This window comes from Thalassophryne amazonica, chromosome 3, assembly GCF_902500255.1.
Source record: "Thalassophryne amazonica chromosome 3, fThaAma1.1, whole genome shotgun sequence".
NCBI lineage: Eukaryota > Metazoa > Chordata > Actinopteri > Batrachoidiformes > Batrachoididae > Thalassophryne > Thalassophryne amazonica.
This window is the reverse complement of record NC_047105.1, coordinates 145,103,483-145,115,557: the sequence shown is the minus strand read 5'-3', so window position 1 is coordinate 145,115,557 and position 12,075 is coordinate 145,103,483. Positions and strand designations below refer to the sequence as shown.

The following is a 12,075-nucleotide window of genomic DNA, read 5'->3' as shown; positions in this document are numbered from 1 at the left end:
TTCACGAGTGAGGGACGGATGGAGCGTGAGATCGATAGACGGATCGGTGCAGAGTCTGCAGTGATGCGGTCGCTATATAGGACCGTCGTGGTGAAGACAGAGCTGAGTAGGGGAGCAAAGCTCTCGATTTACCGATCGATCTACGTTCCGATCCTCACCTATGGTCATGAGAGTTGGCTCATGACCGAAAGAATGAGATCGCGAGTACAAGCGGCCGAGATGAGTTTCCTCCGCAGGGTGGCTGGGCGCTCCCTTAGAGATAGGGTGAGGAGCTCGGTCACTCGGGAGGAGCTTGGAGTCGAGCCTCTGCTCCTCCAAGTCGAAAGGAGCCAGCTGAGGTGGCTCGGGCATCTTTTCCGGATGCCCCCTGGACGTCTTGCTGGAGAGGTGTTCCGGGCACGTCCCATCGGGAGGAGGCCCCAGGGAAGACCCAGGACACGCTGGAGGGACTATGTCTCTCGCTGCTGGCTTGGGAACACCTTGGGGTTCCCCCGGAGGAGCTGGGGAGGTATGTGTGGATCGGGATGTCTGGGCGGCTTGCTTGAGCTGCTGCCCTCGTGACCCAATGGATGGATGGATGGATCTCGATTAAGTGTGGTTGGTTGGAACTAATATCTTAGCATTCATCAGGAATAAAGTTAAAGAAGCAGTAGGGTTCACACTGTCATAGCTGATGAAAACATGAGGAACATAATGAAGTAGATTTTTTCCACTCCAACTGTTGCGCAGTTAAACTATTGAAATATCTGTAATGAATGTCTTTGCAGAGTGTGCAATAAATTTTAACTCAATCAGCTGCTGCTTTGAACAATGATTCTGTCGACAAACAACCTTTTTTGGCTGTTGCCAATAGGGGGCACTATAGCAGATTATCCGTCAACATCTCACCCTGTCCTCTGCATCCTCCTCTCTCACACCAACCACCTGCATGTTCTCCCTCACCACATCCAGAAACCATCTCTCATAAATGTCATGTATCATGTACAGTTGTGCTCAGAGTTTACATACCCTCGCAGAATTTTGCTTTTTTTGGCCAGTTTTTAAGAGAATATGAATGACAACACAAAAACTTTTTTTTCCACTCATGGATAGTGGTTGGGTGAAGCCCAGCCACTAACAGTGCAAGCTTTGCATTTTGCATCACTACTCTTAGCTTCATAGTGGAGTAGAGCAGAGAAGGATTTTCTTTCACCAAAACAGATCAAATCCAGGCTTGCATCTTGGCTTTCCTCACGCTTCTCCTTCTTGCACAGTCACTCAGTTTTTGAGAACTGTCTACTCCATGCAGATTTACCATAAGGTGCCATATTGTTTGTATTTCTTTGTAATTGATGTAAATAAAGTCTGAATCATATTCAGTGGCAGCTTTGCCATCAGAGAGCCTCATCCACAATGACCACAAAAGACTCCAACCTGTCGCTGATGTTAAAGGGGGCAATACACAGTATTAAGAACAGGGGTATGTAAACTTTTGATCAGGTTCATTTGGGTAGTTCTCTTGTCATTTTGATTTAAAAAGAGGAAACACAGTTGTTTGACAATAAATGGCTTCACCTAACCACTAACCATAAGTGAAAAATACGTTTTTGTGTTGTCATTCATATTATCTTAAAAATGGCCAAAAATCCAAAATTCTGCCAGGGTATATAAACTTTTGAGCACAACTGTAGTTACTCACCCTAGCTTGTTCTTAAAAATTGGAACCAGCACACTGCTCCACTCCTCAGGCATCCTCTCACTTTCAAATATTTTATTAAACAACCTGGATGAAAAGTCCACTGCCATCTCTCCTTGACATTTCCATGCCTCCATTGGAATGTCATCTGAACCAACTGCCTTTCCACTCCATCTCTTAGCTGTTCATTGTGCTTCCTGATTTATTTTCTCCACATCAACTCGCCTTTTCTCTCCCTTTCTTCATTCATCAGCTCCTCAAAATTCTCCCTCCACCTTCTCAACATACTCTCTTTGATTGTCATCACATTACCGTATGTGTCCTTATCACCCTAATCTGCTGCACATCCTTTCTCGCTTGGCCAATTTGTCTTGCCATGTTCTTCCTTCATGTTAAACCTCAGGTATACTTCTCGATATGCATTTTCATTAGCCGTTGCCACTTTTCACCTTACACCACATATCTTTGTAATCCTGTCTACATTCATCATCTCTCTGACTACTCCAGTCTTTTTTTTTGCTAACCCCTTTCCCCTTGTACTTTGGTGTATATCTTCATTGCACTACCGAGTCTCCTTGTCTTCCCACCTCCATTCATATGTCAGACCCAGTACCTTCCTAGCTGTAGGCATCACCACAACTGAAAAATGTTTCCGATTGCAAGCTTCCACCACCTCATCACTGGTTGAGCTATCACACTCTTCCTCTTCTTCACCTACATAGTAATTCTACAAACCATCATCCAACATTGTCTCTCTACGATCTCTCCTGCCACCACCTTACAGTCTCCAATTTCTTTTAGATTGCATCTCCTACATATAATGAAGTGCACCTGTGTGCACCTTCCTCCACTCTTATATGTCACGCTGTGCTCCTCCTTCTTAAAATAAGAATTCATAGCAGCAATTTTTTTTTTGCAAAATCTACTACCATCTAGCCCTTTAAATTCCTATCCTTGATACCATATCTACCAATTACTTCCATCTGTTCTCTTCAGCAGCATTCCCAATGAAGTCCACACTTTCATGCTTGGGTACACTCTCCACCACCTCATCTAACTCACTGCAGAAATATGTTTTTTCTTCTTCCTCTCACAGACTACCTGACGGGCATATGCACAGATGATATTCATCCAGGGGAGATGATGGTCTTGTGGTTAATTGTTGGATTTCAGACCAGAGGTTCCTCGGTTCAAAACCCAGCAAGACCCGAAAATCACTAAGGGCCATGGGGCAAGGTCCTGAATCCTCTAGTTCCTCCCATTGTGTAGTGAGTGGCTTGCATGACAGCACCCTGATATCAGTGTGTGTGTGTGAATGTGACGCATAATTGTAAAGAACTTTGACCTTCTGATGCAGATCAAAAAGTGCAATATAAATGCAGTCCATTTCCCATTCATCACCTCTTCATTTTCCAACTTCACACTCATCACCGTGTCAGACGCTTGCTTAACCTCCAACACACTCTTACTTTAGAATAACTCAAATACCACGTCTCCTCCCCTCCATGATATAAGTTTGGTAAAACAGTTTGAACCCACATCCGGTGCTCCTGGCTTTACTTCTCTTCCACTTGGTTTACTGTACACACGGTATGTCTACCTTTCTACTCTCATCACATCAACCAGTTCTCTCTTTACCAGTCATACTGCCAACATTCAAAGTAATGACTTTCACATCAACCCTTCCTTCCTTCTCTCTCACTGCCTTCGGCCACATTCTCTACTTCTTCTTCTTGACCCAGCAGTATCCCAATTTCTATGAGCACACTCTTTGGTTGTTATTTAATTGGGCCTCGACGGATCCGGTATGGAAATTAAATTTGTGATCTGCATTTTTGTTTGAACTCTGCTCATTTATCTGGGCTTTGGATCAGCGCTCTGAATGTAGTGGCTGTACGGCCCATGTGGCTGAGTTTTGAGAAACTTGACAGTGAATACCCATGGGCTTGGGTTCGACACTCAGAATGTACTGGCTGCAGACTTCAAATGAATCTTCAATGAAGCTGCAACAAGTATGTGGTCAGAATTCACAACCTGTGCACTTCTATAGATCCTCAATGTCTGCAGTATCCTCCAGTATTGTACCATGAAAACAAGTCCAATCACCTGTAGTGCCAGGATACCATTTCCAGGTGTGCCACTTTGCATGATGAAAGCAGTCTCCAGCAAGTCATAACCCCTGACAATTCAATTTATTTAGTTCAATTTATTTAGTTTACATAGTGCCAAATCACAGCAAAGGTGCTTCAAGGTGTTTCACACAAGTAAGATCTAACCTTACCAACCCCCGGAGCAAGCACACAGGTGACAGTGGTAAGAAAAAACTCCCTCTGATGATTTGAGGAAGAAACCTCAAGCAGACCAGACTCAAAGGGGTGACCCACTAAGGCCGTTCTACCAAAAAGGTTTGAAATACAAAACACAACACAACAACAATTGATGAGTGTCCATGCAGGCAAGCAGTCCACCGCTGGGAAAGTGTCATTGAGCCACTCGCTCAACTGGGCCTAATTTCCACTGATCATCCTTGAGATGTTTCTACAGCTTAACTGGAGACCATGTGGTGCAGGATTGTCTCAAGGCACAAATCTGGGGAAGGGTACAAAGTATTTCTGCTGCTTTGAAGGTTCCAACGAGCACAGTGCCCTCCATCATCCGCAAATGGAAAAAGTTCAGATCAACCAGTACTCCTCCTTGAGCTGGCCCCCCGTCTAAACTGAGCGATCAGGGAGAAGGGCCTTAGTCAGGGAGGTGACCAAGAACCTGATTTTCGGTCTGTCAGAGCTCCAGCATTCCTCTGTAGAGAGAGGAGAACCTTCCAAAAGGACAACATCTCTGCACCAATCCACCAATCAGGCCTGTATGGTACAGTGGCCAGACAGAAGCCACTCCTTAGTAAAAGGCATATGGCAGCCCAACTGGATTTTGACAAAAGGCACCTGAAAGACTCCCAGACCATGAGAAACAAAATTCTCTGGCCTGATGAGACAAAGATTGAACTCTTTGGTGTCATGTTTGGAGGAAACCAGGCACCATCCCTACAGTGAAGCATGGTGGTTGCAGCATCATGCTGTGGGGATATTTTTTCAGCAGCAGGAACTGGGAGACTGGTCAGGATTGAGGGAAAGATGAATGCAGCAATGTACAGAGACATCCTGGATGAAAACTTGCTACAGAGTGCTCTTGACCTCAGACTGGGGCGACAGTTCATCTTTCAGCAGGACAATGACTCTAAGCACACAGACAAAAATCAAAGGAGTGGCTTCAGGACAACTCTGTGAATGTCCTTGAGTGGCCAACCAGAGTCCAGACCTGAATCTGATTGAGCATCTCTGGAGAGATCTGAAATAGAATAGAATAGAATAGAATAGAAAGCCTTTATTGTCATTATACACAGCATACATACTACACACAGTACAACGAAATTTAAAAGCTCCTCCTTAAAAAGTGCACTCAGCGCAATATATAAATGCAATATGTCAATTCAGTGCAAATTTGAATTTAACATGGTGATAGATTGGGAAAGAAACTGTCCCTGAGTCTGTTTGTTCTGGCCAATATGGACCTGTAGCGCCTGCCAGAAGGCCACAGATTAAAAAGATGGAAGCTGGGGTGAGTATTGTCCTTTATAATGTTACTGGCCCTGCTGAGACAGCGAGAGTTGTAAATGGTGGATATGGAAGGCAAAGGACAACCAATGATTTTCTGTGCGGTGTTGGTCACCCTCTGCAGCCTCTACATGTCAGCCTCTGTGCAGCTGGAGTGCCACACTGACACAGCATAGGTCAGCAGGCTCTCGATGGTGGAGCAAATAGAAGGTCACCAGCAGGCGTGTGTGTAGTTGCTCCTTCCTGAGCACCCTCAGGAAGTGTAGCCACTGCTGGGCCTTCTTGACCAGTGCTAAGGTGTTGACTGACCAGGAGAGGTCTGCAGAGATGTGAACCCCGAGGAATTTGAAAGACTCCACTCGCTCCACACATTCGCCGTTAATGTACAGAGGGGCAAGGGCGGCACTGTTCCACCGGAAGTCCAAGATGAGTTCCTCAGTCTTGGTGATATTCAGTGCCAGGTTATTAGATGCACTCCACTCACCAAGTTTCAGGACCTCATCTCTGTAGGTCGCTTCGTTCCCCCTGTTATCCGCCCCACCACTGTTGTGTCATCAGCAAATTTCACAATGATGTTTTCTGGGTGGGCGGGAATGCAGTCAGATGTGTAGAGTGAGTAGAGAAGTGGGCTCAGCACACAGCCCTGGGGGAGCTGGTACTGAGAGTATGGACGGAGGAGAAGTGAGGACCCAGTTTCACCTGCTGGGGCTGGTTAACCAGAAAGTCTTTAATCCAGGAGCAGGTGGATAGTGGGACCCCCATATAGCTTGGGGATCAGAATGTCCGGTATTATTGTGTTGAAAGCTGAACTGTAGTTAATGAAAAGCATCCTGACGTAGCTCCCCTGTTTCTCCAGATGACACAGCGCTGAGTGGCGGGCGGTGGCTATTGCGCCTTCTGTTAGTCTGGTATGCAAACTGATGCAGGTCCAGGGTAGGGGAGAGAGGCTTTGATGTGTTTCAGAACCAGTTTCTCAAAGCACTTGGTGATGACTGGGGTGAGTGCTACCGGGTGGAAATCACTGAGGCTGGTTATGAGTGATTTTTTAGGGACTGGGATGATAGTGGCAGATAGGTAGGCTGGGATGTTGGCTTGTTTAAGTGACAGGTTGAAAATGTCAGTGAAGACCTGTACTAGCTGGTCAGCACATGCCTTGAGCACCTTCCCTGGTACTCCATCTGGGCCTGTAGCCTTCCTGGGGTTAACAGCCCGGAGCACCCGTCTCACGTCCTCAGTGGCAAGAGTGAATGGAGGGAAACTGGAGACTGGAGTGGGTTGTAGTGGGGGTTGTGTTGGTGTGGCTGAGTGCTGTGCCTGGGACTCAAAGTGGGCATAGAAGCTGTTCAGCTCCTCTGCCAGTGCCACATCTGAGTCCCCGGGTGTCGCAGCACAGCCCCTGTAGTTGGTGATGGACTGTATGCTCTGCCACACATGCCGATGGTTACTGAGCTGCTCCTCTATTGTTCTCTTGTACTCTGCTTTAGCGGTCTTGATGCCTCTCCTCAGATCGGTGCTCTGTCACCTGATCTGAAGGCTGCGTCACGGGCCTGGAGAAGCGTACGGACCTGGCTAGTCATCCATGGTTTTTGGTTTGGAAACACCCGGATATTCTTTTCCACAGTGACCATTCCAATGCAGTACCTGATGTAAGACAGTACAGTGTCTGTGAATGTAGCCAGGTCTTCATGGTGAAAGGCTTCTCACTGTGTTTGATCAAGGCAATTCTGCAGTTGGGCGAGGGCATCATAAGGCCAGGTGGTAATGGTCAGCCTTTTAGGCTTTGTTTGTCGGCTGAAAGAGGTGTATGAGGAGGTGAGGAACAGGGAGAGGTGGTCTGACTGGCCCAGATGGGGGAGGGGTGTGGCTCTGTGTGCACTCTTGATGTTAGAATATCCAGAGAGGTCCAGAGTGTTATCCCCTCTTGTTGGGCATTTCATGTATTGATAAAATTTGGGTAAAACAGTTTTGAGATTTGCCTTATTAAAGTGATGATGATGAACGCCATTTGGACAGGCACGCTGATGGTTATTGATAGCATTTAGCAACAGAGAAAAAGCTATTTTTACATTAGCGTCCGGTGGTATATAAACTGCAGTGATGACAACAGCAGCTAGCTCTCAAGGCAAGAAAAATGGTCTGCATCTCACCAAGTCGGGAGAACAGTATCTGCCCAGTACCCTGCTATTATTGCACCAACCTTCATGCATGTAGATGCAGAGCCCCCCTCCTCTGTTCTTCCCGGAATCACTGTTTCTGTCCCATCTGTGTAGCGTGCAGACAGCTAGCTGTACTGAAGCATCGGGGATTTGTGCATGTAGCCATGTCTCTGTGACAATAAGCGTGCAACATTCTTGAATGTAGTGATTACCAGATAGCTGTAATTCCAAATCGTCTGTTTTATGTACCATGGATCTTGCATTTGAGAGATACAGGCTTGGCAGCGGTGGTTTGAGTGGCTGTTTCCATAGTTTATCCAACAGGCCAGCCCTGCAGCCCAGTTTTTGCTTCCTTTCACAAGGCCGTCTGCATTGCTTGTCAGACCCGATAACAATCCATGGAGATCCCGCTGGTCTCTCTATCTCGTCCGGAATGTTGCGTGTGCAATGAAAGTCGCCACAGATGGTTGCCTTCTGCTGGAAACCGATGTTCAGTAAGTCCATACAATTGTAGTGTTTATAAAAGTCCGTATGTAAAAGTCCATCAACAACGTACAACATGCCAAAACACACAAAAAACACAAAAAAGTGCACAAGTAGGGAGAGCTGTAAGCCGCTGCGTCACGATGATTGGCTGTGCACCAATGTTCCCATCCAACTGATGGAGCTTGAGAGGTGCTGCAAAGAGGAATGGGCCAAACTACCCAAAGATAAATGCACCAAGCTTGTGGCATCATATTCAAGAAGAATTGAGGCTGGAATTGCTGCCAAAGGTGCATCAACAAAGTATTGAGAAAAGGCTGTTGACGTGTTTTCTTACTTTTTATCTTTTTTTTTTATTTTTATTGAATTTTTTTTTTTTTTTAATTTGCAAAAAAAAAAAAAAAAAAAAAAAATTTCATGTTCTCATTATGTGGGTTGTGAACTTAGAGGGAAAAATAAATTTACTCCATTTTGGAATGAGGCTATAACATAACAAAATATGGAAAAATTGAAGCTCTGTGAATACTGTACATCTACTTGGTGCTGTTGCATCAAAGTTTACCATGAAATAACTCATTCATATTCAACCACTTACTCCAATAAAGGGTTACTGGGAGTTGGAGACTATCTCACTAGTAATAGAGTGTCAGGCGGGGTTCACCCTGGACAGGATGCCAGTCTGTTGCAGGGCCACATATAGACAAACACATTCACACACACGCACACCTACTGTCGATTTAAAGTTTCCAATTCACTTAACACGTAGGTCTTTGGATGAGGGAGTAAGCTGGAGCACACCAGAGGGAACTCACACAAACACGGGGAGAACACCGCAAACTCCATACAGAAAGGCCCACAGGTAGGAATCGATCCCATGACCTTCTTGCTGTGAGGCAACAGTGCTAACCAAAAAGTCAACTAACTCACCTCCCCATTTACATTTTTGCTGTAGGAGACGTATGTTGTAACCAGCGCAGGGAAAAACCTTTTTTTTTGAGGACAGTACAGACTTCTTTGTCCATGTATCAATAATACTTCCTGTTTTCTTTCACTGATATAATTTTGCTCGACCATGCACCATCATCTCTCGTAATCAACAGTTCAACATAATTCATACTAGCGTCCTTCCTTCCAGAAGGCTAAGCTCTTGATTTCCATGTTGATTCCTGCTCCTATCCTTGCCTATGTTCATGAACTTTAGGTAGTAATAGAAAAAAACAAGGTCGACAATAGAAGTGGTGGAAATGAGATTCCTCCGTTGGGTATCTGGGCTTATACTCCTGGACAGGGTGAGACGCTCAACTATCTTCACACAGAAAGGAGCCGCTGAGTGGTTTGGAGATCTAATGAGGATGCCTCCTGGTGGACTGCCTCTGGAGGTCTTCGGGGCACATCCAAGTAGGAGGCATCCCCGGGTAAGACCCGGGACATGCTCGAGGTACTATATTTTCCAGCTTGCTTGGGAACACTCGGACAGCCACAGGAAGAGTTAGGACTTGGCCAAAGATAGGGAAGCATTCAGTCTGCTGCCGTCTTTGGTATTCCTGGTTAAATTTCATTTCCAACTTCAGATAATTCAGTCAACACACAGGGTCTGATCTTTCACCGATAATGAGCATGACCACATCACCTATCCTGAATCTCTCTGTGCTGCTTCTGGTTTCCTTGGACAGTCCTTCTGCCACAATTCTGAAAGCAGACGTAGTCCTCAACCCTCTCCAACTCTCAGACCTTCTTACTCTCCTTCCCTATTTTTTTTTACAGCTAATTACCAATGTTCTGTCTTCCCACTAATCTCCATAGCTGCATTGTTTTACTGAAAAAAATCTCTTTCCTCACTACACTGATGCTCCAGTTTTATTATTCAATTATTTTCAGTTTCTTTTACTTCATTGCCCTTCTTAATTGGTGATGCATTTTAATTCATGCTGTTTTAAATCTTTGCTGGAAGTTATTCCGTGTTTTAAATGTGACATCAAATAAAATAATATTATGACACTACAATAAAATCATGTTCAAGCTTTCACACGGCTGACGGGAATAAAACAGTTTAAACACAACATGAATACTTAATACTCCACAAAATTAATGCTACCACAGATTTCATGAATTTTTACAACCCCCATAATATATTTTTAAAGGATTTATTGTTCTGGTTTTACAAATCAAGCTTTTCATTTCTGCAGAGAGCTGGAGAAAAAAATCCTGGATGTGAGTCAGAAAACTGCACGTGTCACGCTTGTGTGTGGCAGCAGTAATAGTTTCTCTCAGCAGGATGCCAACCATGTAAGATTTGATGGAGGAGTTTGTCATATGTGACACCATCTTTCTGTGTTGGATGCGCGCCGATAAGACAGATCCATTTCCACGCCAATGCAAGTGTCACAGTGAGAAAGAGGAGCGTGCCACAACATCTTTCTCTTTTTCTTCCCTCAACCAAACTGAAGGTGTCACGTTAATGCAGGTAGACCGACCAGGTAAAGTACCAGGGACACAGTACGAAGAGCCAAAAATTACACAAGACATCAGAGACATTCAAATAGTGAAGGACGCCTCAGGACGTGATCATCGTCCTCTGAAGTCTGAATGTGGAGACAACATTCATGTTTTCAGTTTTTAATTGTAGTCATAAAAATTATGAGCAGCTCAATCAGTCTGGAGTTGGAACGTCGTTTCAGGGTTTAGTGGTTTTCCACGGTGCATTCAGGTGCAGTGATGGCAACATGAATTCAGCAGCATAAATCACTAACATGAAGTCATGAGAGGTGTTTTTTTTTCTACTAAATCATGTCCTTTTCTTGTTTTCATTTCTAAACTTGATTGAAATGCAGGTGACTGTGCATCTGTGTCAGTTTGTCACCAGTTGTAGCTGAATGCAGCACCTAGCAGTTCCAGATCACTTTATCAGCACTTTTTATTGCACTAAACACTAAAATGACATGTCTTAAGAAAACCTTTATTTTTTAAAGAATTACAAATAAGTTTAGCAACGTGGAACCACTGTCACACAGGAAACATGTTCGAATGTATTAGTGTAAAGTAAGTTCTTTCCTCTGGGACCCTGGACATAGGGTTGCCAACTCTCTGAAAAATAAATAAGGGACACCTCACCGCCAGGGCCGACCGGTCCGATCTGACCATGCCTTCACCCTTCCCAGCGTCTGTGTGAAACGATTTTTAACCATTTGACTGTTGACTGGACCCTGAATTTAGGTAGATGCATACATGCATTTGTTCTGATATGAACACATGGAAACAAATTATTATTTAGCAATTTATTTTAGTGCAAAATAAATTTTCACTCACAGTTCAATATGAGCATTCTGTCTTCTTTAAAATAAATCTCTGTAGTGCTATGCTTAACTTAAAATTATATAAATTAAAAAAAAACAATAGAAAATTTGCATCATCCAAAACAATTGTAACAGTGCAAAACATGTAACAGTGCACATTTACACATTTAGTGTAATAAAAAGTGCAAAAAATCAAGTCTGAAAAGAAACAATATGTTGTCGCACACACTTTTCCACCCAACATTTTCCCTTTTCTCATTCTCCCCTGTATTTTTGCATTCTTTTTTGTTTGTTTGTTTTTTTAGGAGGAAGGAGTAACGATGTTACAGACATTGCTGTCCGTACGGATATCTGCAGTGTCGGCTGTCGGTGTCTGTATCGATATCAGCCATGCTGAGTTGTTATGTCATCCAGCAACCCGTCATCGGCTCATGACGTCGGTATCTTCTTGCGAGCAGATGTCCCTAGACCAATGAGATAGGAGTGGTTCTGTATTGTCAACTCGGTCTGTCAGCTCATTGGTGAAAAGCAGGAGAGAGGCTGGGATCAAATTTACCGTAAGTTTCCATATAAAGCGCCAGTCAATTCCATTGACTTTTACAGATTTTTTGATTCTCACAGAAATACGGGCCAACTGCGTCCCGTTTCAGGTCAATATGGAACGCACACTTTTATTTCCAAATAAGGGACGATTCCGTTTTCAAGGGACAGTTGGCAACCCTACCTGGACACACAGCTCCCAGGATCACTGGAGCTCACAAACCTCAGGACTCAGAATCAAATCACTGCTCCTTCATATCGAAAAGAGCAGAGAGAAAAAGAGAAAGAGACAGACAGACAGACACGCAGACAGACAGATA

General features: G+C 44.4%; 1 protein-coding gene across 2 annotated transcripts in view; it reads right to left on the bottom strand.

Annotated features, from left to right (window-relative positions):
* fhit (fragile histidine triad diadenosine triphosphatase) overlaps window positions 1-12,075 on the bottom strand; it is a 1,159,287-nt gene that overhangs the window by 766,156 nt on the left and 381,056 nt on the right. The gene's annotated exons all lie outside the window — the stretch shown is intronic.